At 37.2% G+C, this 27,023-nt stretch overlaps 1 protein-coding gene across 1 annotated transcript in view; it reads left to right on the plus strand.

The window, feature by feature from the left end:
* The first annotated feature begins 3,131 nt into the window (after positions 1 to 3,131).
* The window catches only part of LOC135947359 (Ig-like and fibronectin type-III domain-containing protein 1), a 138,181-nt gene continuing 114,289 nt past the window's right edge, over positions 3,132 to 27,023 (plus strand). Inside the window, exon 1 of the mRNA XM_065496183.1 lies at positions 3,132 to 3,266. The gene's annotated coding sequence lies outside the window, so the exon portion shown is untranslated. The remainder of the gene's footprint in view (positions 3,267 to 27,023) is intronic.

The raw sequence follows: 27,023 nt of genomic DNA on the forward strand, positions 1-27,023 counted from the left end.
CGAAACGTTTTCTCTAAGCTGGTGTCAGTGCGAACGACGTGTAGCGTGGCTGGCATTTCTGCACACAACATATACATAAGCAAAAGGACGCGTGCATGCAATTATTAAAGTGTGCGTTTGCATGCAATGAAGGGAGCAGGAAAAGCGCCAGAAGCACGAGCGAGCGAGCGACACGATGACAAAATACGCGGAGAAGCGGAAGCAGATTGTGACGAGATACAGAGAAAGAGGCTGCGCTGCGCTATCTCGTGTGTCGGGATTTTGTCATCAATATGCGCGCCGGGTGCAGTTTTAATCACCGGCACCTGTTTTGCATACTGCTAAATTACAGTGACTCTCAAGTGGGTCAGAGTTCGCGGTTCTCTCTCTTTCTCTTCTCGCTCGCTGGCACGGGTTCAAAGGCGGAGAGATCGTTCGCCAATTAAAATTATCACACACGTGGTGCGCGCAACGCGACGAATTAAGTTCAAGAATTGGAGCTCTGCTCAAGTCTGCTCTCTGCCTCCGACGCGAAACTTTTCCGCTAATGGGAATATAATTGCACTTGAGTTCAGACAATTTTCCCTCTTTGTCTCCAACAGGTAATTTTTCACCACCAAAATTTGCTTAAAATGGAATAAAATGATCGTTTCATTCATATTTGATAAGAACAAAAAATCGACTGAATTACTAAGTGTCTAAGAAATTACTGAGGAACGGGGGCCGGATATACGTGATGCGCAGACATGGCGTCAGGGAGAGTCTGGCGGGAAAGCTACAAATTTAAAGTGAAATTGGCTTGGAAAAACAGCGCAATGAATATTTTTATTGTTATTTCTTTACGAACAGCTGATTAGCCCGGTAATTGGCGAATGGACCGTTAGATGGCACATCAGGCTAATGGAAAGGTAAAAAAATTCGCGGTAATGAAATTATTAGCTCGGCACGCCTCTTTTTCGACGCTTCTGATTGGCCGCTGAACCGTCTCCTGATTGGCCTCCATTATTTTGACGCCATATTGAATTCTGACCGGCGGGAAACCAACAGAGATCACATCCCAGACCCCGGTGGGAATTTTGACTGCGCAGAAGGTTTTAATTTGAGTCACGCATGCGCAGTGATGAGTTTTAGCCTCCCTGTGAGACTAAGAAGCGATTTGAACATACTGCGCATGCTTAAGGTGCGCAAAAATTTACTGCGCAGCTTCAAAATGGGTGAATAATATTAAACAACTATAAATTTCAACGCCATATTGACTTCTGACTGGCGGGAACCAACACAAATCGCAACGCGGACCCCGTTGAGTAACATTTTCTAATTTTAAAGAACCTTTTTTTTCTTTAAAATGTATTTTGCCTCGTAATTGACATTAAAATTTAATTACCGATTAATCTAACTCCAGAGCTCTTCGTGGGAAAGTTTTTGCAGAAAAATGCTCACTGCCTTTCAGTTTCCAGTAAGAGCTTTCTTAATTACTCTCCGCATTTACCTACATCACAGAGCATCTTAATTGCGTAAACGCTTTCGCACACGAGATGCGAAGTATCATAATTGCTAAATGGAGTTTTAATTGAAGCCAAAATGGCAACATGCTCTATACTCATAATAGAAAATAATATGAAATTACTGCTGGGGTGTTTCCCCCCTGCTATAACAATGCAGCGAGCACCTGAGAGCAGCGCATTCAGCATTCAGCGCAACCACTGCAAGAAAGCACGTGTATAGTTGCCAAGAAAAAGGAAGCTGCGAAGAGGGCGTGAGAACAAGTTGTTTCTCTGAAGGAAACAAAATGCTCCACTGTGAATAAATAACAGAGAGAAGGAGCGAGGATACTTTACACCCTTCCTTCCTAGCGAATGAGTAAGTAAATTGTTTCGCCAGAGGCGCAACGAACAAAGTCTTGAGTTACATGCAAAAATGCAGCGTTGAGGCGCGCAGCTCCGCCGCTTATTCGTTACTTACCATAATAATTAAAATTTTTAACGAGAAAGAAAGCGAAAAAGTGGCAACTTTTGTTTTTCTTGACGCTAAAAAAGTGTTGGGGTGGTTTATTTATTTTCAAACAGATGTGAATGATTTCTTGGGGAAAAATTTGAATAAAAATTGCCGCAATAATTTTTCTGGGATGAATCTGGATTTAATTTTGTATTTTGATTTTTTCCTAAAACATTTTAAAGGTTCTCTAACGGTCAGTTCAAATTTTCAGAAGAATTTTGTGTGAAAATGGTAAATTTGAGGAAAATTTGCTCAATAGGAAAAAAACTGGAAATTTAATCAGCTTTCTGAATTTAGGCAGTTTTTGACGCTACTATCAACCGCTGAATTTTAAATCAGGCCAAACACACACCCCTTTCGAAAATCTGCAATTTTTGAAAAAATAAAAATAACTTTCAAGACTCAAAAGTACTATTTTTTATCTTCTCAATATTAAATTTTCATATTTTTCTGGAAACAATTAATTCCTTTGCTCAAAAATAAAGAGGGCGTAGCCGGTAGAATTCGAAAAATTGGATTTCGGGTCACTTTTGGTCTGCAGTTTTTTTGTTAAATTGACAGTTATTTAGTAAATAATAAAATTATTCGCTCACTGCTGGAAAAATCGCCACAATTAAGCGGGAGAAACATGGACAAGCAAGTTAATGCTTCAAGAAATAGAATAAATGAATAAATTTAATTTTTAATTGGAACAATCTCATTTTTTCTCTTTTTTCCTTCAAATATTTTGCATAAGATTTGGTTTTCGGCGGGAATGAAGCGTGAGTCTGAAGCCGATGCTTTTGATTAATAGCAACAGACTTTTTGGCTGGAGAGTGGAGAGCCACGTGTCGGCGGCATCGTCTGAAGGAAAGCAATTAAAAATCTGTCTGGCACACCGCACACCACGCAAAATCCTCCCGCGGTGCACACTCCCTCTTTCGGGGCGGTTTGGTGGCAGACAGTAATCACCAATAAGCGGTGTGTTGCCGACGGACGACGTTGTCGAAACTCTGCTGGAAAGATTGAATAATAAAGCGCGATAATGAGTTGACAAAACAGCGTGCGTGGCCCTCGGGCGCCTGTCGACGGGAGAGAGGGAGGGAGGGAAAGCACCCCCTCCGAGGGTGCAGGCGAGGGCGCCGCGCGACGCCGCTCACAATCAGTCTTGTCTCACCAGTTGGTGCGTCGACGTGCCCGCTGCTCCCGAGTCGCTTTGCCAATCTCTCGTACTTCTCACAGACGCAATCGGACGAAACAGCGTCGCTTGTCGCCGTTTGCAACCCTTCCAGCAGGACCAGAAGCGCCACCAGGTAGGAAAAAAATCTTTTTTAACTTGATTTGAGTGGAAATAAATTATTATGTCATCTATTTCACTCAGAAAAATTATCATAACTGATCAAAAATGTTTGATACCACTATGAAGTTTGCATCGCACGCGACATTTCGTAATTTATTGTGACATCAGCTCTGCAAAGTAGGACTTTAAAGTAATTTTTAGATCTTTTTAGAATAAAAAGAAAGTGATGCGCATGCTGGAGGTAATTTTTTTAAGAAATTAAAAGAGCGAAATGGCTAAGCTCTGCGCGCGGATTAGTTAAGGAAAGGTCCGCTATTATTGAAATTTTGAAATAAAAACTTCGTTTTGTACAGCGGCTGTTTCGGCCTCATTAGAACTCACCGCCAAAGCAAAATTAATGCCACAGCAGAATTAGCCGTAAAGAATTCTGAATCAGCGATCGTTGAAAACGCCGGCCTAGCTGCTGCACTCATTGCTGAGCAACAAAATAAAAGATTCGCCAACCTCGACACTCACCCTCCGCTACATAAAGTGGCAAAAGCTCAAATTGTCGTCTTTTGGAATGAAATTTTTTTTTGCAATATGAAAAATCTCTTTTACCGTTCTGGTGGCTACAACAACTGTTCTAATTAAAATGGATTTTTGGCCCTTGATATTTTTCCAAATGGAATATTTAAATCTGTTTCTAAAGCAGAAAAAGGAAATATATGTGAATTTTAGGAACTACATATATAGACGAGATAGTTCAGCTTTGCTCTTTTGTGGTTTTTACTTGGACGTTTATACTCTCAGGTTTAATTTAAAAACATAATTAATTGAAATTATAAAATGATCGTTTATAGTTATAGATGCTAAAATTACGATATTTTAATTGAATTAATAATCTACTTAGCAGCAGTCATAATTTATACTGTAGCTTTGTGTCTCCGAATTCCAGTCTCTCATTATAAGTATAAAATTTTGATTACTTTTTAATATTTACACTCATTTTTTTCCTGACAGATACCAGTAAAAATACCATTAACTAAAATAAAGGTACTTAATGAATTCTCAGGTATAATATTTATAAATAAAATTTATTAATTTTATTTGAGAAAATTTAAATAATGAATTGAGTGCTGCAAATTAACCGATTAAAAAAAATCTGCGTGGAAAATTATTAGAAGAACGAGAAAATATTAGGTCGTCATAATTTTTCAGCCGAAATTAGAGAGCGTTAACGAGAGAAGGGAAGTGCCAAAAGTTCCTCCCATAATTATAGAGCGCCAAACCAAAGGCCTTTTGCAAATCGCTCACCAATTAACGGAAACCGACTGTTTGGTCTTTAGGGTCTTCACTTACCGCTATCAAATTATGATCAAGAAACGTAAAAGCAGCTGAAATATACAAAGTGTCGGCCAAGGGTTTCCCGCGTAGACTGATCGCCAATTTAAATCATTGGTGCTCAATTAATATGTTTTTAACTAAACTAAATTCACTTTAAAATACATAAAAATGAATGAAATAAATTGGAACCAATTAAAGTGGAGCGATACAGGGCACAAATTTGAATTGTTAGATGCAATAAGTACAGTTGTTCAATAAATAAATTGTTCTAAAATTCGCAATAGTAAAAAATGACCTTTGCTTTTCAAATTTTCTCCAAATTGACCGTATTTTCTTGGCAGATTTCGATTCCTCCTCGTCGAAATCTGTCCAACAGCGTATGAAACCCTTTTTGTTGTGAAAAGGGTTTTCCGCGAAGAGTAATTGCCAGTCTAGACCTAGTAATTCAAAATAAATTAAATTAAATTTAACCATGCACGTGTTGGTATGTTTCTGTGATCGTAAATCGACAGGCGAACTCTTCAGCTATGAGTAGAGACCAAATCATCGGTTTTTCGCTGTTCCAAAGGGGCTCTTATGAGAGGAAAAAAGGCAATTGGCGACATCCTTGAACGTCTCTAATTTAAACTACAGAAATTTCCTGCTCTGTGGAAATTCATAAAAATAAACCGCTTTGGTATTTAATTTCAATTAAAAAAAAAGGATTACAAGCGTCCTTTTAAATTATTTTTAGTGACATTCGTTCTACAATAAAAACAACTGTTAGCTTTTCTGTCTTTCCTTGTTTTCCTGCAAAAGACGGGTGTGTAATTAAAAGACAAATGTCGGCAGCAGCGTATTGGAAGACGGTTCATTGCGCGGCGCGCAAATTACTTGTGAGAATGCAATCTATCGATCGGACATCCTTTGTGCGACCGGCGCAATTTAACTTTTGTAATACCAACATGCAAATGTCAACCGCGCGCGAAATGCGTGCATCTCATCCATCGGGCTGCCATGACTGCCACTCACGCCGAGAAATTAATTCAAAAGCCAGATTTTGCATTGCAAATAACGCCGCCTCTGCGGTTGAATATCAGTTTTATACTTTGCGCACGCGTGCGAGTGGTTTTTTTTATTGTTTCAAGAGTTTGTGGGTTAATGAGAGCGAACGCGCGGCGCACTTGAAGTTTAGCCTCCGTGTTGTTGTTACTGTTTTTTTATCATAAACTCTGCAGAGCCGCTTTATTGAATTATTATGCCGGAGAGAGGAGTGCGTACGTGACTGAAGCGGCACTATGAAAATGCGGTGGGCGCTGAATAAAATAAAAAAAAAACACCTTTGGTTATTCTTTGAGTAAAGGATTTTTATTTTTTAAGAGTCAAATTATTAATTTTCTTTTCAACAAAAGGTAAAACTGCTTATCTGCCAGGCAAAAATTGGTTTTAGATCGATTACTGATTTTTTCTGACTTTCCCAATTGACAAAGGACCATTAATTGAGCACAAATCATGCAATTTTTACCCATTTGAACTCCAATTTAATTTATAAAAGCGTGCTAAACTTTTAAAAGCATCTATGAATGTCTAAATAATTAAAAAATCAGGGTTAAATATGTAAAATATTGGATTTTTTCTAATTTTAAATTCAGCACTGGGGGCCAGGTTGCGATTTGTGTTGATTCCCACCGGTCAGAAGTCAATATGGCGTCGAAATTTATAGTTGTTCCTTCTGCGCAGTCGTTATTCCCACCGGGGATCCGGGTTTCGATCTATATTGGTTTCCGGCGGTCAGAAGTCAATATGGAGTCAAAATAATGGAGGCCAATCAGAAGACAGTCCAGCGGCCAATCAGAAGCGTCGAAAAAGAGGCGTGCCGGACTAATAATTACATTCCCGCGTATTTTGTTACATTTCCACTAGCCTGATGTGCCATCTAACGGTCGACTCGCCAATCAGCTTAATTTTCCAAGTCAATTTAAATTTAATTTTTTTATTTTTCCCGCCATACTCAACCAGACGCCATATCTGCGGATAGCATCAATCCAGCCCCCGGTGAAATTCAGGAGAAAATTCAAATTTAAAAAAAGGTTTTTCGTTAATTTTCCTTTTTTAGATAATTTTTGCACTAAAAAAATAATTTAATAAGAGACGAAATAATGAAGTTTTAATTGACCTCGAAGATTTGCACATAGCAGGACAATATTTTGGACAAAATATCAATCTGTAATAATAAAATATGAGAAAAAAAGTGATTTTAATCAGACTTGAATGTCAATTTTTCAATGTTAAATTCATTGCGGCATTAATCTATCTTGTGATTTGTGTAATAATATGCTTGTGCTTGTATCTCTTCAAAAATGAATGATTTTTAATCCATATAGACCCCAGAAGAAGATATATTTTTAAAAGATATGTTCCTTCAAGCAGTGCGTCGAGATTAATTTATTCACAAAAATTTATCCTTAATTGCAACAATATAAAAATTTCTGGCACTCTTTAAAATTAAATTTTTTGTTTGTCTTCAAAAATAAAAATTATTTAAATGAAATAAATTGACATTTAAATTAATTTAATTAAATAAATTAATATAAATTTAATGTTATCTTACGGTAAAAAATAAATCAATTTTCTTTCTTCTTAAACTGTCGTGAAAGCAGTGCAAGCGCTGACAAGAAGTAGAATTCAACGCGGGCATTTCTTTTTTTTTATTTCTTGGCACAAGCCGCGACTGCTGATTATGAGACGTCTAGACGCATGGTGTGATTAGGCGGGAGTCGCGGGCGCATTGTTCCGGCCAGTGGACATGCACACGTACGACTGACGCGACAACAAATCGTGCGGCCAAGTTTTAATTGAAATCCGCACGTGTGCAGTGCAAACAAGCGGCGGCCGGCCATTTCAATGAAATGCAAATAAAGCCACGCTCTCGCCGCGTCCAATGTTCGCTTTTTACTCGAGGCTCACAGTGTAGTGTTGCGGCAATTAGCTTGTTTGCTGCCGAGAAACGCATTTAATTAGCAACGCTCCACGCTTTTTGATGGCTTTCGAGAACCCCCTCACTCGGAGGAGCGGAGAATTTTCGCCTTGTTTGATCGCTGCAGCAGAAGGTTTCACGGCAAAGGGTTGATTTATACAAATGACCATCTATTTGAACCGGTTATACACAATATTCATCGAATTTAAAAGCAATCTAATTTAATTCGAAAATTTATAATATTTCTAGTAAATTTGGTAAATTTAATAATTTAATTAAAATAAGAAAAATAATTTTCACAAAATTAATGTAACAATTAGGCAAAATAGTAGTGAGTTATAAATTTGTTAACATCTGCAAATTGAATGTTTGAGAAGAATTTGAAATTTTTATTTCTCAAATAATATTACGAGAATAATTTCGTGTCTGATAATTTTAAAACAAAATTTGCGACGCAATCAAAAGTTATGCATTACGTTAAGCTGAAGTGACAAGCAGGTTGCATAACTCTCCCAAGCGCCTGCAGGTGGAATGATAACAAAAAGAAGAAAGTGCTTTCTGCGTATGAAAAATAGCTGCTCAAAACAGTCTCTTCTGGTTTTTATCATGGCTGGAGGAGTGGTTTTTGTGAAACAATCGCGACAAATTTGCCTCTCTGCTATCTGATGCGACGAAATTGTGAACGCGCCGAGCAGAGTGTTTGTGTGCCAAAAGCCTTTATGGCAGCGAGCGCAAACGAACGAATCTTTTGGCTTTGCAGTTTGCGAGAGAAGCCTTATTCAAAGTTTACGAGCCGGGCGGAGAGAATGATCCTCGCCGCCGACACTGCCGGAGAAATAAACGCATTACCAAAATATTTGTATTTACAACTTGCGGGCACGGCTTTCTTTCTTTCTTTCTTTCTTTCCTTCGTGTCGATTTGGCCGGGCTAAATTTTGTTTACGAGTCTCCGAGGCTTTGCGGGCGGGAGGGATCGAATTATTGCAGCAGACAAAAGGGGTAGCAGCCATTTTAATCAAGGGAACAATCGCGGTTATCGCGTGCTCAAGTGATGATGGAACTGGGGCAATTCGTCAGCCTAGACCCTTTTAACCATGGGCCCGACCGACCGGCTTCAAATTAGACGAAACCTCAAATATTCCGTCTCTCTGAAAGCTCCGCCTGTTTAAAAACCGCACTCGTGTCGCGCCAGATGTTCGAAATTCGCTCAAGCTGCCATTTGCGGTGACGGAAACGAATAATAATTGAAATTTTTCGCCACCAGCGCCGACCAAAGTTATTTCTCAGCCTCTGCATTTTTATTTATTGAAAAATATATGGAATTCTGACACATTTTGTTTGGTGCACTTCTTAATTTTACAATTTTTAAAAATTATCCATACGCTTGTGGCCGAAGCGAAATTTTTTTGCAGAATTATTGGTTAAGGAGAGCGATTCCCGAGTAGCAATTTAAAAATAAAAACCACTGCTTTTACAATAACTAAAAATTCCGCGGAAGAGATGAAAAATTAAGAATTTTTGTGTCTAAAAATGTGTTTAATATTTTTTAAAAATTATTTTATGAAGGTAAAAATCTCATTTAAATAAAATAAAAACAAATCATTAAAATATTAAGTTTTAATAGTTGATACAAATTAAATAAACAATTTATAAGTATTAATAAAATTAGCCCTTAGTGTTTGAAGACGCCAACAGATGGCGCCACCGTATACTTTCATAATAAATTTAATTTTAAGGCCCTTCCGCTGCGAATTCAGACTAAATCCTGCCACTTTGCATTCTCCACTTAATATGCTTTCTTTTGACGTGCTGAAAACCAAAATAAGTCTAGCCAATCGCCGTAGAAACGTTGGAAAAGATTTTAAATTTCAAAAAATTGTTTTTCACAACTCTACAGCGATTGGCTGAACCGATTTTGGTTTTCAGCACGTCAAAAGAAAATAAATGAAGTGAAGAATGCATAGTAGCAGGATTGGGTCTAGAATTTCAGTGTAAGTGCCTTAAAATTAAATTTTTTATTAAAGTATAAAGTGTCACCATCTCTTGGCGGCTTAAAACACTAAATGAATTAGTAAAAAAACTCACAGCTTCTATTTGCTATCAAATTACTATTTTTTTAGAAATTTTTTTGATCTTGAACGCCCTACAAGCTGAATCAGCGTGATGAATAAAAATACAAAGGCATATTTTCTGTTCAGCTGTTATACGCGGTAAAGAAAGGAGAGAAAAATTCGGCGTCAGAAAAGCGTTTTTTCATCCGAGAGACTCGTGTTATTTGTCTTTTCGCGCAAGCTGCCTTAATTCCGGTTAATGCAACTCGTCCAAAAAGAAACGTTTGCATTGCGGCGCGGTGCTATAACTTTTTATACATTCTCCTCGGGCGCTTTGAAAAGGCTCTTAAATCCCAGGGAATTTTCCCTCACATTAGCGAAGTGCGTGCGAGGCGCCTGGGAGTTTTAATTACAAGCTTCTTTCCCTCAGCCGCACAATTAATTTTCACGAGATTCTCTCGAGAACTTGATGCCTGCCTGCTATTTCCTTGATTCTACACCGAAAGTGGCAGCGCTCAAAAGGAGACGTTGTCGCCCTGGCGCGGTGGAGTGTGTAAATTATTTATGAATCGAGATAGACAGATAACGAGAGAAAGAGAGGGCGGATTCGAAATTCAGCGATCAGCGACCGGCGAATGAAATAAGAATAAAAGAAGCCCGCGCCAACAGGAGAAAATTACTTTTCCGGCAAACACGCGCCTCCGCTCCTTAACCTCAAGATTTAGAAGTGAATAATTTATAAGATTGTTTGTTCCGTGCTCTGCGCTCACGGTCTTCCTCTCTTCAATTGAAAAGGGTCGCCGACCTGGTTATTATTTTCCCACATCATACTAACACGAGCATCTGCAGCGTATTTCAGGGTAGCAGTTTCACGTTGAAGAAAACTGTAATAACTGGAAAAAGTACATGATTTATAATTTTATTTTGAGATGGTAGGAACAAAAACCGCTGGTTTGTCCAAGAGACAAAAATTTTGACACTTCATCGTAATTTTCCAAGATTTCTGACTCTTTAAAACTTTTATTATCACTTTTTTATATTTTTAGCTTAATGCAATAATTTTCTGAAAATATGCAACGTATTTCTAAACTTAGAATTTAAAATTTCACATCTCTTTCGCGGCATTTTTTGTTTTTGTATATTTTTAAATTGCAACAGGAATCGTTTTTTATTTGTACATTGAAAGGTGTTTGTTAAATATTAACGTTGATGGCTACGATTAGCTTTTGGATAAAGTGTCAAGAATATTTTCTCGGGGTTAAATTAAGAAAAAAATGGGGAAAAATCAAAGCTAGTGATTTTTTCCAGCTGGTTATTTTCGCAGAAAAGTGGTGCTTTTTTTGCGCATTGCAAAATTGGCAAACTGTTTGATATTAATAATTTGTTTTCGCAACACAAACATACTGTCAACACAAATTTGTGTTTTTATTTTTTGTAGCTGGTTTAAGGTAGGCGAAATTATTACAGATAAAATGCTATAAACCAGTGATTAATGTAGAATGATAGCGATTATTATTTTAAAAAAGATATCAGATGAAAATTTAACCTTAACCAACCAATTTTTTTCATATACTTTCTGGCCAAAAGTGCCCCAAAATCCAATTTTAATAATTTTGACGGTTGTATGCCTTCTTTTTTTTAGCAAAGGAAATTAATTGCTTCCGAAGGGAAAAAAATTATAAAAATTAAATACTGAGTAGATAAAAATAGTACTTTTGAGTCTTGAAAGTTATTTTTTATTTTTTCAAAAATTGCAGATTTTCGAAAGGGGCGTGTGTTTGGCCTGATTAAAATTCAGCAGTTGAAAGTAGCGTCAAAAACTGCCTATTTTCAGAAAGCTGATTAAATTTCCAGCTTTTTTCCTATTGAAAAAAATTTTCGCAACCTTTAATTGAGAAAAAAATTACCGTTTTATGGAAAGTCAAAACTTACATTTAATTTTTATCCTTTTTTTCCCATCCATTTAACGGTTGAGATTCCAGCTATGTGCGTTACTTCTTGAAATTAAATCCTAGGACATTCTTATTGCTTTTTGTTTGACGTTCTGCTTTGCAACATTTTGTTAGTACCAGCTGCTAAAATTATAAATTCATCTATACACGCGTTAAAATCAGAAGCGGCACAAACTTTAGTCCACAGGCTGCGCGTATATATGCCATATAAATTTGATTTTATACACGCTTCGAGTCGAGAGTTTGAAATTGCATCCAGGGCTATATAATTAAATTTTGCCATCGAATTGTGGCAAAACTCGCTTGCTCTTTGCCGAAGTTTGCGTGCGTAAATACATAATTTATATATGCGAGAGAGAGGCTGCTGAATATGCGCGCGTTGACAGAGTTTCCGCAACATCACGGTGACAGATTTCGACGATGAATATAAGTATAGAAGTAGCGGCTGTTGTTTCGGCAGGGCTCATTATCCGCGAGCAGAAAAGTCGCGCGCGCAGGTGTATATACATATATGTATACACGTGCGATCATTAAACATGTAGGTGCCGCGGCGAACGAACAAAGTCGGCCCCGCGATATTAATGAGCGAGGCCGCCCCGCAGCAACACTTTTACATTCCCACTCGTGCCGTGCATTGCCACTGGAATTGTTGTTGCTATTATATTGTTGAATTATTTTAATTAAGCATTGCATTAATTAGACGGACCTCTCTGCTATTTTCGAGTTGCCGCTGATGTCACCGCGTATATAATTGGACCGCGCTAACTAGATAATTATTTCTGCTCTTTCCTCGTCGTCTCATGCATCCGTCGTCACTCTCACTTCTCAAGAAAATTGTATTTTTACGAAACTAGGACTACACGGACACGAGTCGTCATAAAACTCGGGTGAATGGCTGCTCCCAGCCTCGTTTAATAAATAAACCCAAACTTGACCCCTGGGTTCCGGACGGAGTTTATGTTCAAGCCGCAAAAATGGGGTAAAGCCGGGATGAGTGTGTGTAGCCTGAAAAGATTTTTGTTTTAAATCCCAACTAGTGGTGGGGAAAGTTTGCACACCATCAAATTTTCCAAAATGACATCTTTTTTAAAGGGGGAAATTCCGCTTTTTCTATTTAATATGAGAATTTGTAATTCTCTGACGGATACGAATTAAATGGAAGTGTAAGAAATATATTTATACACACGAAAGTTAATTTTTTGTTTGATTTTCCGCGAATTGGTTGAAAAAAAAACACAGTTTTTGCCAGCGGGGGCCAGATGTGCGATAAAATCGGTTCGCTCTGCGCAGATCCAAGATGGCGTCTGATGTGGGAAGCAAGAAGCTCTCTTTGGACTGCCGTACGAGTGTCAAGAGTTTGTTTTTACGATCCAAAAGACACAATTAGTTAAGAGTAATGCAAATTATTGACCAAAACTTGCTTCTTTTCGCGCATTTTCACGTGACCATTTTTTCGCGCCATTTTTCTATCTGCGCCCCCGCTGGTTATTACCTGTGCCGAGCTGTTGGAAGCTAAAAAATTCAACTGTCTAAATTTCTGCGCACCAGAAAAAACCTAAGCGTGCATCTCACGCACAATTTCTCTTCGGACAAAGTTCGGAGGCCTATTAGCCGAAACACGGGAGCAAAACTCTCATCCGAGTGGCCAGCCGGGCAGCGCGCGGAGAGTTTAAGAAGCTGCTGGCGCGCGCCCATTCAAAGTTAAAACCAAGAAGTTATGTGCGACGAGGAAAGTGCTCGCTCACCTCGGCGTCGGCGGCGTCGGGGAATGTTTCGCCACCAAAGCATCAGGGCCATTAGTGTGCGGGACTTAACCACTGCTTTTTTTATTTCCGTCCGTCGGCGGAAAGCAGCCGGTTCAGCAGCCGACACGAGAGAGAGAGAGAGCGGCTTACATCCTCGATAATAATGCGCTCGTGCGCGAATCGAGCGAGACACGCGAAATTACTCTGAGAGCTGGCCGACGAGAGAAAGAGACAAAGCGCGCGGATGCAGGCCTCTCGTGTTTGCAGTTCGCCTTAAGTCCTGTTTGCCTGCTGGCACGGAATAAGCTGGCTGAGACTCGTCGCCTGCGCCCACGCCTTCGGGACCAATGATTCTGATTCGGCAGCCGCCCATTCTTGTGGCATCCGTTTTGGGGATCGCGGTTTCACAAGATTAGGTAAATTTCGGAACTGGTGCAAATAAAATCGATTTTAATTTAATTAAGTCGCTGTCTTTGGCTTTGGAAGGAAGAAAAATTTACTTTTGACTTTTCAAAGAGGTTCCTCTATTGGAAAATCATTTATATCTGTGCCAATATGCATTTTAAAAATTGGGAAAAAAGATAGAAATTCTCTTAGTTCCCAATTTTTTTGAGAAACAAATTTTTTAACCCAGATTTATTCCATTTTTGAGAATTCTTTTTTTCTTTGTAACAATCTGCGCTGTTCAGCAAGAGTCAAAGGCTGTAATTCTTGGTGTGTGCTTAATTAATACCAAATAGCTGCTACATTGATTGGGAAATTTGATCAAACAACAATTTGGCCTGTTCCATTGACATGGAAATTTCATATTTATTTATTTTTCATGGGCGTTAAGGCCAAAAAAATCGCTTCCTCAAAAACTTCGCGTGATTGTGCTTCTCGAACAATTGCAGCAACCACGGCGCGGGACGCAGTGTTTACCCTTTTCGGCTGGTTGTCGCGGTGATGCCGTGCAGACTGGCATTTATTTTACGCTAGAGGTTCGTGTCCCCAATGGCGCTATCAGGACTTTCACTCGCCAGTCATTTACATTAACCAATTTAGTCCTATTTTCAGCCGTGCCATAAATTTATATAAATTTATTGATCAGCTAAGACGGTTCATTGGTATTTCCACGGTAAAAATTATTTTATTTTCTCTCTTAAATAGTTTTTTTCTTCAACCAACGCAGTTTTCCTGCTTATTACATTTTTTCCAAATTAATCGAGCAATTAATAGCCAAGGAAACGCACTTGTAGTGTTTTACAAACCAATCAGCTACAGAGTAATTGATTTCAAGCCATATATTCGGTGTAAAAGACAACAGTTTGCGAAGAGCGCTGATTAAAACCTCTCAAAGGCTCTCAAGAAATCGATTTCGTTGCAGGAATAATATACACAGCAGCAGCGACCAAAATAATGAGCGAATTGCGTGCAAGAGCGAGTGCCAATGTTGCCTTCAAGTAAAAGACGTCGTCGACGAGATAAGGAAGGAAAATCGATACGCACCGTCGTGTTCACTTCAGCCGCAGCGCAATTCTACTTTTTTTGTTTCAAATTCGAGCAGATGCGATCTAGGAAAAACTTTTCTGCACTAGGAAGTTTTTCACCAATGTGATAGCCAACTTAAAGACGACTTTTGTTTAATTTATTAGCTATTGTTTGTCGACTTGCGAGTTTAGGATGAGGATTAGCCACTTTTTCTACAACTGATCGCGCACATCTTCATTTATTGTTTCAAAACTGTAAATAATTTTTTTCTTCATTCAGTAAAAATTCCTAACAGGGGAAATTTATAATAAATTCATATGAATTGACCAGTTGCATAAACCCTTAGTTATTGAAGCCGCCAACAGATGGCGCAACCACAGACTTTCTTAAAAATATTGGTTTAAGCGGTTTTAAGGCATTTCCGCTGCGATTTCAGACTCAATCTAGCTATTTTGCTTTTTTTAAATAAATTTGCTAAATTTTGACGTGCTGAAAACCAAAATCGGTTCAGCCAATCGCCGTAGAAACGTTGGAAAAGATTTTATTATTTCAAAAAATAGTTTTTCACGATTCTACGGCGATTGGCTGAACCGATTTTGGTTTTCAGCACGTCAAAAAATAGCAAATTAATTGAAGAATGCACAGTATCTAGATTGAGTCTGAAATCGCAGCAGAAGTGCCTTAAAATCGAAAGTCTACGGTGGCGCAATCTGTTGGTGGCTTCGAACACTTAGGGTTTATGCAACTGGTGAATTGATGGTTAAAACCTTTAAAAACCGGGTGGTAAGCAAATGCAACCCTGGGAAACCTTTTGTTTCGAAGCAATTTGCTTTGGAAGTTAAAAATTCATATCAGATTAATTTTAAAATATGCCCTGAAACTATTCCAACGTTGCTCCCTCAGTAAACCCATGGTACACGCGCGTTTCCTCGGTGCATACTCCACTTTGCAGAGTTGCAAAACTTTCTTTAAATCCCTGGAGTAAAGTTTTCTCAAGACTGCGAACCATGCATGTCCCTTTTGTTCAAGGCGAAAGTTGATCCTTCGTCAAACGTCAAAAGCCGACAGCCCGTCCAAAACGCCAAAAATGCGCGCTCAACTCGCGAAATTGGAGCCCAACGGGCTATTTATGGTTGCAAATGGCGGCGCCGAAGTTGCACGCGGCTAATTGATGGGTGTCATCAGCGTTATTCGCGGCGCGCGCGCGAGCGTGTGTATCGTTTGTTTATCCGGCGGCGCATCTCTCTCTCGACGCCCATTCATCTGCGCGACGTGATTAATCGCGCCCGATGCAAATTGTGCTCGGCTTGCAGTTCACGCGCGTGCCGTTAACATCTCGCGGGCCGCGCGTCAGCATCACACACACACACCACTATGAGAATGAAAAATTATTTGCTGCTGCACAATGCCTGCGAGTCGTGTTTGCAATGCAGACAACAATTATGCACATTGCTGCTTGTCTAAATGACTTTTTTCCTATTGTAAATAAATCAGGACATGTGTGTGTTGCTACTTTTATATGCAGAACGGGATTTCAACTGAAAACTTTGATTATTAATTTAAAGAGGAATGATACTGGAAAAGCCTGGAAAATGCTTGTTGCCAATGCATAAACTCGTCCCTTAGGATTCAATTAAAGCCTAAATAGACCTAAGAAGCGCTGTAATTTTTTTAGAAAATTGGCTGGAAAAATACCCCTAAGTTTATATACTTCAACCCCCTCATAAAAAGTAAAAAAAGTGTAGTGTCTTAGGGGTAGGGGGTAAAAGCACCCCTAAACCTTTCAGCTGGTTAGGGTAGGTCGAGACGAGTCCAACGGTGGTTATTTTTTGCAATTCTGATGATTAGAACCCGAGTTTTGAGATTTGCAAAAATGTCAATATTTGAAAATTTTATATTTTCTTTTCGCGCGCCGCTATTACTTGAAAAGTTTGATACTAAAAAAAAATTTTAAGCACACCACTGAAAAGCTTGTTTATTTTTCTAGGTAATCATATGCATAACATGTGGGGTTACAGATCATATTCCGACGTAAATTACGAAAGTAAAATCGGCGGATGATGTTGTCGTCGTGCCGGACGCTCGACACGAATCCTTAAATTCAAAATATCTCGCGATCTACGAGAGTGCCCATCGATTTCTCTTAACCATTCGATTCTACGCATTCAGGGCTACATTTTTTACGTTTTCATGAAAAAAATCCGAGGGGGCGTATTTTGCGATATTTTTAACCAAACATTTGGCATGCGAATTTGTGACCTTGACCTTTGACCTACAAAATTTTGACCAACGGCAAACTTGTTCTACTTAAAAATTTACGTCTACAGGTGAAAAAATCTTATCAAAATTCCAATCTGGACCGAAGATAACTTGATATTTCGGATTTACTATCTGAAGTTTTCAATTTTCGAAAATCGCGATTTCCCAAAAAGAGCCCCCGAATTTTTTGCTCAAAATTTCAGGTTACACACTATGAAACATCCCTAACAACATATGTAAAATTCAGGATGGGCAAATGAAGTCGGTAAAAATTGACAATTACCCTTAATCCTATCGCGAAAATCGTCCTGTAGGAACGTCTTTTTTATTATTGCAAATTGTTGAACAAATTGTTTATCGGTCAACAATTTAAATAATTTTCAATTGTTGCCCAGTATCATTCCACTTTTAATGGTTTTTTCAACAGTCGTAAATTTTTGCACAGAGTGATTAAAAAACTTTTGATGAATATATAAATTTTTGTGGAGATAATTTATTTCTATTCCATGATTAATTTTGCAATGGTACTTTAAGTTTCAATTTATTTGGCGAAAACGGTTTACGTATCGAAATTGTGGGCTTTTATAAGATTTTATACTTTTTATTTTAATTAATTCTGAAGCGTAGATTTTATTTTAAATTAGCATCCCTTTCAAAACAGAACTTCAAATTTTAATTCAAATAAAAAATTTCATTAGGTACATAGAGTTAGAGTAAAAATATTAAAAATATAAATTGTATTTTAGCCGCTGCCAAAGTGTCAAAAGTGATTATTTTGTTTTATTTTTTTCCATACAATATTTTTACAGCCACTTATGAAAATCTGTATAATATATGCCAAATAATATCTTTATAGATATTCACAACGTATCGATATTGCAGCACAATTATAAACAAAACACCGTTAAAAATACAGCCCAAAATAAAAAAGATTTAAACTTAAAAAATTAAATTTTTGCACAAAAATTGCGTTTAGTAAATTATTAAATTAAATATATAATAATTAATTTGCAGAAAATGAAAAAATTAAAATGTACATTGTGGTTAAAATTGTAGTCAATTGTAGTATATTTTCATTTCAATCATTTGAAAATTCTGTAAGACCCTTTCTTTTACTTTGAACAAAGTTGGATCTAAATAAAAGTTTAGATTTTTGGCGGTAAAAAAGTTCTGCTTGTACTACGCACGTCGCGCTGGTCATTTTGGTCTAAAAAATATCCACTTTACCTAATTCGACCCCCGATAATCAATTGGTGTGCTCTGGAACTTCATCAAAGTCGGTCTTTAAGTATTGAAAATATGGGACTTTTAATTTATATTAGATCCGAGGCGCAGTTTTTATTTTTAAATTAGCAGCCGTTTCAATCAAGGACTTCAATTTTTTAAACGAATTAAACAATTTTTATTTCAAAACAAAAATTGCTTTCCATAGAGCGTTCAGAATAAAAAGAGTCTAATTCTAATATTTATTTTAGCCGCTGCCAAAAGATGTCGAACCTTATTAGTTTGGTCTATAATTAGTAATTTTGCTTAAAATTTTTTTTACATCCGCTTAAGGAGAATTATACACTAACCGTAGAACCTTCACAGTTTTCAATATTGAGTTGATATTCCATATCTTAAATAAAATGACACTCATTATTTAAAAATTACAGTTAAACTAAAAAAGTGAATTAAATAATTTAATTGCGTTTAATAAACCATTTTATTAAAAAATATAAAAATATTGCTCAAATATTTCTATTTTAAAAGTTAGTAATAATTTTTATACAAGTAAATTTTTAGTAAGCTATTAATAAAATTTACTTGCAGTAATAATTTATAACCTATTATAAATTACATTTTTATAGCTTTCGTAAAATTAAATTATTTTTATTTTATGTTTGTGTGAAGTAAATTTAAATTACTTTGAAGAAAGTTGGATCTTAATAAAAGTTTAACTCGACAAAGTTTTAACATAATAATAATTGGAGCCTTGCAACGAACGCAAAAAAGTCAGTTTTCAGTCCCATACAAATCAGCAAATACGCAAAAATCACGGAGAAATAATAGGCAAATAAAATGACATTATAATATTCTCTACAATAATGCAAAAACACACAATTTTATTGTTTTGTTATATCGATGTAAAAAAAATCATTTGTTTTGCCAATTAACAATTCATACTGGTTGCGGTGAAACTGTGCACATCTTAACAAACAAACAAACCTAAATTGTTGACAAAAAATAAATTAGAAAGTGAAAATTTAGGTGTTTCTCAGGCGGTTTTCCTTTTCTTGCCAATTATGCTCATCACTAACGGTCGATCAGTGTTCGAATTTTTAGTTAAATCTTCCTAATTTTTGAGAGACAGATTAACGCAAACTTTGAAGCTGATTCTCTCGGAAATTTGATTGGCACTTGAGCTTTGGCCTATTCCATATTTTGGAGTGTTTAAAGAATGGTAAAAATCATTTTTAAAACTATTAAAACCTTTCTGCTTTCTGAATAACAGTCAGTTTTTTACACTACTATGAACTGGTGAATTTAAATGAGGCCAAGCCTTTTTTTGAAAATTAAAAAAAAAGGTTTTTCAAGACTAAAGTACTATTTTTTCTTTTCACAATTAACAAAATTTTTCTCACCCCGGAAGCATCTAATTTCCTTAGCTTTGAAAAGTTGAATTTTGGGGAACATTTGGTCAGAGTTATATGAAAAAAATTTGTCAATTAAGGGTTAACTTTTTATGCAACATCATTTTTTAAACGACATCAAATTTCCCCCTTTCGCATCAAAATCAGAGCTTCTCTCTCGTTTAATAAATTTCTCCCGAAAACTCCGTGATATGATAGGAGCGGGAGGTTAAAAGAGCTGCCTCGACTGCTGCAACAATAATGCCAAGAGTGTGTACACACATTTATACTCTTCTTTCTCGAGCGAGAGAGAGAGAGAGAGAGAGAGAGAGCAGAAGGCAACTCGAATCCTCCATAATTTACTGCCAAAAGTTTCGGCTGGCTAGCTGGTAATTGCCAAACAAGCTTCTGGGGTATATATATATAATATATAGTCTGGAACGAGTTGGAGTGTATCGGGGAGCATAGTGTCTGCAACAATAGGGGCAAACAGATTTAGCCGCACGGCCATTACACGCGGCCAGAGCGAGAGGGTGGGGGTGGGGGCGCAAAGTGCTGGGCTGAATTTTCGACTCACCTGCGCTCAAGTGAATTCGCACACATTGCAAGAGCCGAGAGGCAGTCATTATTATGTACAGCGGGGATTGAATTAGACTCTCTCTCTCTCTCTCCGTCGACCGCCGGCACCACGTGCATGCATGCAAATTTATCAGCGTTCAGACAATTGCAATAATTCGAGCAGATATTATTATCTGGGTGGCGTGGCGCGCGCCGCATCGTAATTCAATACCAGAAAGCCACTGGCTATTGGAATAAAGAGCAGAAATAATGAGCACTGGCCGCGCTGCTGCATGTGACACACACGCCGCTAAATATGTGTGTATGAAACCGCACATAAAGCAGTATGCTCACTGCAGTTATACAAACAAACAAACAAATAATAAAGCTGGAATTGTGTGGCTATTCCGAAGTTTGGGTTTTAAATGATTTGTTTCAATGCGGAACAAAATTAGAAACAGAGAATTCGATGAAATGTGGAGCTTGCTAGAAAATAAATAAGGGTGACAGTTGAAATTAATTAAAATCTTTGGATGCAATAATAAAAAGCATTGTAAAAATTAAAATTTCTCCCAAATTTGCATCGTTTGACCACATTTTCTGGGCAGATTTCGATTCATCTGGTCGAGATCTGTCCAACAGCGTTTGAAACCTTTTAGGCAAACTCTTTCTTGTGAAATAAAATATGATTTCAAGTAAGGAGACATTGCTAACTTTGCAGCCACTTTCCTCAAAAATTGACACTGTTACTTTATTGCGTAAATCTAAGCTTTATTGTTTAATTAAATGGATAAAACTATTACAAAAATACACATTTCTGTTTTTATTTATTTTACAAATACAATTTTTCATTTAATATAAAAAATAGATTTAACTGAATAAATAAAATAATTTTTGCTAATTTCAATTTTCTAAATAAAATCATTTTTGCTGTCTTAAAAATTTACACTATATACATTTTGACACGGTGCTTTTTATCGATTGCGATGCGCTCTAAAGAAAATTTTTACAGAAATTGCACCAACACACGTATGAACCCTCACATTCCTCACAATATTCATCAATATATTATAACTTAGTTCGCTTTATATTTTCAATTTATGTCTGCATCAGAAGTTTCTCATAAAAAATTCCAAATAAAAGTATATTGTCCTGGCTGTTAAATCTAATTTAAAACAAACACCTAACTCTTGTATTCTGTCTTTTTTTAAAAAAAACACAATGCACTTTAAGGAAAATACATTGGAATCAACTAAAATATTAAATATCTGTTTGAATCCTTTTGGAAATTTTATTTTATTTTTCAGCGAAAAATTTGAGTTTTATTTGCTGATCGAAGGAATTAATTTTATCAATTTTATTCACGGTGTAATTTTTTACATTTTATCTATAAATTTTGCTCATTTTCATTTCTCACCTCACAGTTGACAATTATTGTGTTGATTATTTGACTATTTTTGCCAGGAATGATTCAATGAATGAATCTAATTTTTTTGCGCTTCATTTAGAGGGAAAATAATTATTTTCTTAGCAGGCTCGTGCGCCTAGATAAATTTGTAATATTCAGTTTCAGTTAATCTCCTATCGTTGAAAATACCATTTACATTTTAGCCATTGAAAGTAGTGATTATAATTTCGATGATTACCAATAAATGGTCGATGAATATATACGTACATATTGTTTAATTACAAAACTATCCACACAAAAATGAAACATTAATCGTTCTATTAAAAGGTGATTTTGCAATAATAACTTTTATTGCTAAAAATGAGATAAAATTTAGTAAAATAATATAATTTTAATTAATAGTAATTATATATTTAAATTTGCTTTGTTGCAATTTTAAATTTTTTTATAATTTATTTTTTACTAATATCTTTACTCTTTGAATCGACTAAAAGTGCTCTCCGCATTGGAAAATTGTATGGAATTCATGTCGAACTTCCTCAAATAAATAAACCGCAACAAAAACCTTTCCACGAAATTTACTTCCATCGCGATCTGGCAGATTCTGCGAAGAATGCTTAGCGAAGCAGCGCTTTTGCCTGGACAAAGGACTGACCAAACATTTTTTCCCCTCGGCCCTTATGCATGCACGTGCCAAGCCTCATTAATTCCTCTCAGTCGCAGTTAAATGCAGCACAGAGAGGAGAGCAGGCTCTTCTCTTCTCTTCTCGCGTCGCCGCCGTGATATTCATTTTTCCTGATTAAAATTTAGCAAACGGCCGCATAAAAGGCGTGATGTGCTTTTTTCCCTTTGTGGCCGAAATATACACAGAGCACATAAACGGCGTGGCGGGCGCGAACGCGTCGGCTTTCAGCACGCATTATGCCGGCGTGAGTGGCTTGCACAGGGACGAGTGGATTAATTATGCCACCAGGATTTGCCAACGCACACGCATGTCCATTAAATCGGCCGCATGCCCAACATTTTCTCTAATTTACCAACAGCCACAACGGAATTTGCACCGAATTTCGAACACAACAAACTGAAATTTGACTCCAAATTTAAATTTGTTGGAGCAAAATTGACAAAATCAAACTAATTACTAATGGAAATCTGCTAAAAATCTTTAAAAAATTCATCTTTAAATGCTGTTAAAAATATTTGCAAATTTTTGGGTAGAAAACCTGCAGCGGGTCCAGATTCGTGCGACGCGCAGATATGGCGTCCGTTGGAGCATGGCGCGAAAAAGGGTCACGTGAAAATGCGGGAAAGAAGCAAGTTTGGTCAATAATTTGCATTACTCTTAACTTATTGTGTCTTTTGGATCGTAAAAACAAACTTTTGACACTCGTACGGCAATCCAAAGAGAGCTTTTTCAGACGCCATCTTGGATCTGCGCAGAGAAATCAATTTTATCGCACATCTGGACCCCGCTGGAAAACCTGTACTTCTAGGTCCAAATTTAAATTAAAAATAGCTTTTGAAGCTCAATGGATTGAATATCAAATTTGAGGTCATTTTAATAAAGGAAATTTTTTAATAATTATTAGTACTCTCGTCAAACTTAAAAATGAATCATCATTTTTTTAAAATAAAAAATGTGAGTTTCTTGCTATGGATGCCAACTCTCCGCTCAAAAACTAAATTTTTATAACCAAACGCTTCAAACTAACAACCTCTTCTGTTGATATTTTCGATTTTTTTTGTTTCATTTTTATTTTTCTAAACATATAGGTCAGAATAAATCACAATGAAACCATTTTTTCATGACCACTCTAAAGATTGATTTGGTCTCGATTTGTTTTGTGTTGTAGTATCTATTTTTATATTTCTTAAAAGTGACAACTTGGCATATTATGTGTATATATATCTATATAGTAGGATGAATCTATAATGATTTGTCTTTTGTGAAACGGATTTGCTTAAAGAGTATTATTTATTAAAAGTAATTATTTGTATTTTGAATTTAAGTCGCTATATATCCTGTTAATAAATTTGTAGTGCTGTTTAGAGCAGTTAAAAGAATAAAATAAATATTAAAAAACATAAATAAGACAAGCTGTCTAAATTAAAATAATTTCTAAGAGCAAGAATGTTAAATTCGTTTTCTGGAGGTGAAAAAATAATAATGTTTGAAAACTATATACTTCACCACTACTAATTGTAAGTAGTATTTTTAATCGATGATTTTTTGTTTTAAAATGTTATTTATTTTTCTAAGTGCCATCAGTAAAATAGCTGCAAGGATGAATATTCACTAGAACCGATGATTAATCGATTTCCACTCGTGAACCGTTCGAAAAAGGACTGAATATTTTGAAATTGTGGCAAATTTATAGATATAAAAAACACGTTTACCAGATTCTGTATGGACCAGTGAGGAGGCGTAGCTATTATCGGGAATTTCGAAACGGGGCCGCATAGTTCATCGGAAAATTAAAAATAGAAGGAACCATGACACGTTTCGCAAAGCGCAGGAAAATCATTAAATTTGACGTTGATGTTTATTTAGATTTTTGGCATAATTTCATGGGAAGCAGACAGAGAAATCAGATTTTATATTACAGGCTTATCTTTCGATGTTTTTTTAAGAGGAAATATGCTGCCAATGCATGATTCAAGCCAAAATTAACCTAAGTATCAGTGAAATTTTGATTTTAGAAAAGTGGTTGCAAAGTTAGCACTGTCTCCTTACTTGAAATCCCATTTTATTTCCTTACAAAGAGTTTCCCTAAAAGTTTTCACACGCTGTTGGACAGATCTCGACGAGAAGAATCAAATTTTGCTTAGAAAATGTGGTCAAGAAAATTTTAATTTTGTAAATTTAATTGGAGGAGAATCTGAAATCATAGAAGCGTCTCAGTGTACAATTTTATGAATACCGCCAAGAGATAAACCCTTGAAACGCGCATTAATCTATCTAGAAGGCAGTGCTCCCAAGCAAAAGCAATTAAAAATATTCATTTAATTCTATATCTAGCCGAAAGTTTTGCTACAATAAGAGAAAAGTGAAGCACACTCGTCGTGCCAGAGGAGTACGTGATAGGCAGCGCATCAAACGAGCTTTTCCTTTTCATCCCGCACAGTGTCGCTCGCTCATTCCGTGTAATTGAGGAAGCTCTCACTTTGCATATCTGACTCTTGCTCTCACTATCTTCGGAATTTGCATGGAAACGTAGAAAAGCAAGACGAGACGAGACGAGGCCGCCTGGCCACAGCAGCTGCGGGGGTGTCGCAAGCGCTTCCTAGTTGTCGGCGTTATCTCGACTTTTTCCTCGCAGACAGTGCATCCGTAATGAGCAAAACATACTGCGCCGATGAGAGAGAGAGATGCAAGCAAGCAAGCAAGCACGCCTGCCTCTCCTCCGAGGATAATGATGACTGCAGAATACAGACGGATTCGCGGCGAGGCTTAATTCCTCGCCCTGGATTTAGACAAGAGCAACTCTCTCAGCGTTGTGCTGTGTTTCGAGAGTTGCTCTCTCTAGCTCTGTTTTTGCACTTATTAGAGAGAGTGAGTGAATAAGGGCGCAAACCGCATTTGCATTGCAAATTACTCAAGGAGGTCGACTCGTGGTGCAAGCAGATTACGTTTCCGTCTTCTAAGTGATTTTAGTTGAGTCGTAAACTATATACTAGAGTTAAGCTGATGAATTGATGTTTATAATTTCTGTAAATTTATGTTTTTGTCATTTTAATTTAATTAAAGTGGCGTGTGAATCTGATTGAGATTGTATTTTCTTTTTAAACACTGCAAGTTTTTAAACAAAGGGGCTTTCAAGATGCTAAAATTAAATTTTTTATAGTTGTTTGAATATTCCCGCATTCTGAAGCTGCGCAGTAAATTTTTTCGCATCTTAAGCATGCGCAGTATATTCAAATCGCTTTTTAGTCTCACAGGGAGGCTGAAACTCATCACTGCGCATGCGTGAACCAAATTGAAACCTTCTGCGCAGTCGTAATTCCCACTGGGGTTCCGGATTGCTATCTGTGTTTGTTCCCGCCGGTCAGAATTTAATATGGCGTCGAAATAATGGAGGCCAATCAGGAGACAGTCCAGCGGCCAATCAGAAGCGTCGAAAAAGAGGCGTGCCAACCTAACAATTTCATTCTTGCGTATTTTGTTACATTTCCTTTGGCCTGATGTGCAATCTAACGGTCCATTCGCCAATTTCCGGGCTAATCAGCTCTTAGAAAATAAATAACTAACTACAAAAATATTAATTGTGCTGATTTCATTTTACGTTTTGTACTCTACCAGACGCCATATCTGCGTGTCGCGTGAATCCGGCCCCCGGTGAAAATAAACGTTTTTTTAGAGTAGATGAAGTAAATGTCATTCCACTGGAGGTAAAATACGCACTTCGCGGAATAGTCTCCTCTGCTGAAGGAGTGGACGCAATTTGTACCAAAATGCTTAAATTGACAGCTGACTCAATTTTGCCATCGTTAACAAATATTGTAAATGCCTCTTTACAAACAGGTCACTTCCCGTCCGAGTGGAAAAAAGCTATTTTAATGCCTCTACCTAAAGTTAGACACGCGGTTGCTTGTAATGATTTTCGGCCTATTAGCGTCCTGTGCACTGCGTCTAAAGTGCTTGAAAAAATCGTCCACGACCAGCTGATTACGTACTTAAATATACATAACGTGATAGACGAGTTCCAGTCCGGCTTCCGCAGGCAGCATAGCACGACCACAGCGCTTTTGAAAATCTCTGAGGACTTGCGGATTTCTAATTTCCGTGGTGAGGTAACCCTTATGGTTTTCCTTGATTTTTCGAAGGCGTTTGATTTGGTCGATCACGCTCTGCTGCTCAGGAAGCTGGCGCAGCTAAATTTTTCTGATTCAGTTTTAAATTTTTTTAAAAACTTTCTAAGTGAGAGAGAACACGCGATTCGTGACAAGGACGGAAAATTCTCAAGGTGGGTCCGCATCGAGGCCGGAGTTCCTCAGGGGTCGGTGCTCGGTCCGCTTTTGTTTTCCGTCTATACCCACGACGTAGTGTATCTCTTTCAAAATCGGTGTAAGTACCATATGTACGCAGATGATATTCAATTGTATATTAATTGCAAGCCTGAGGAGTTGGAGCACGCTATTGCGGTTGTGAACAGTATTTTGTGCGACGTGGTCGCCTGGTCGGAAAAGCACGGTTTAAAGCTCAATCCGCGCAAGACGCAGGTGCTAGTTGTTGGCTCTGAGAGATCGCACTCAAAGCTAAACTTGGCGCAGTTAAGTAAAGTTAAAATGAACGACACTGAAATTCAATTCAGTGATGAAGTGGAAACTGGCTGTGTTGAATTTGACTATAGTGACAAAGTAAAAAATTTAGGAGTTGTTTTTGACAAGCATCTAAAGTGGGTGGGTCAAATTTCTAAAATATTTCAAAAAGT

The sequence above is a fragment of the Cloeon dipterum genome, chromosome X (genome assembly GCF_949628265.1).
Source record: "Cloeon dipterum chromosome X, ieCloDipt1.1, whole genome shotgun sequence".
Classification (NCBI taxonomy): Eukaryota; Metazoa; Arthropoda; class Insecta; order Ephemeroptera; family Baetidae; genus Cloeon; species Cloeon dipterum.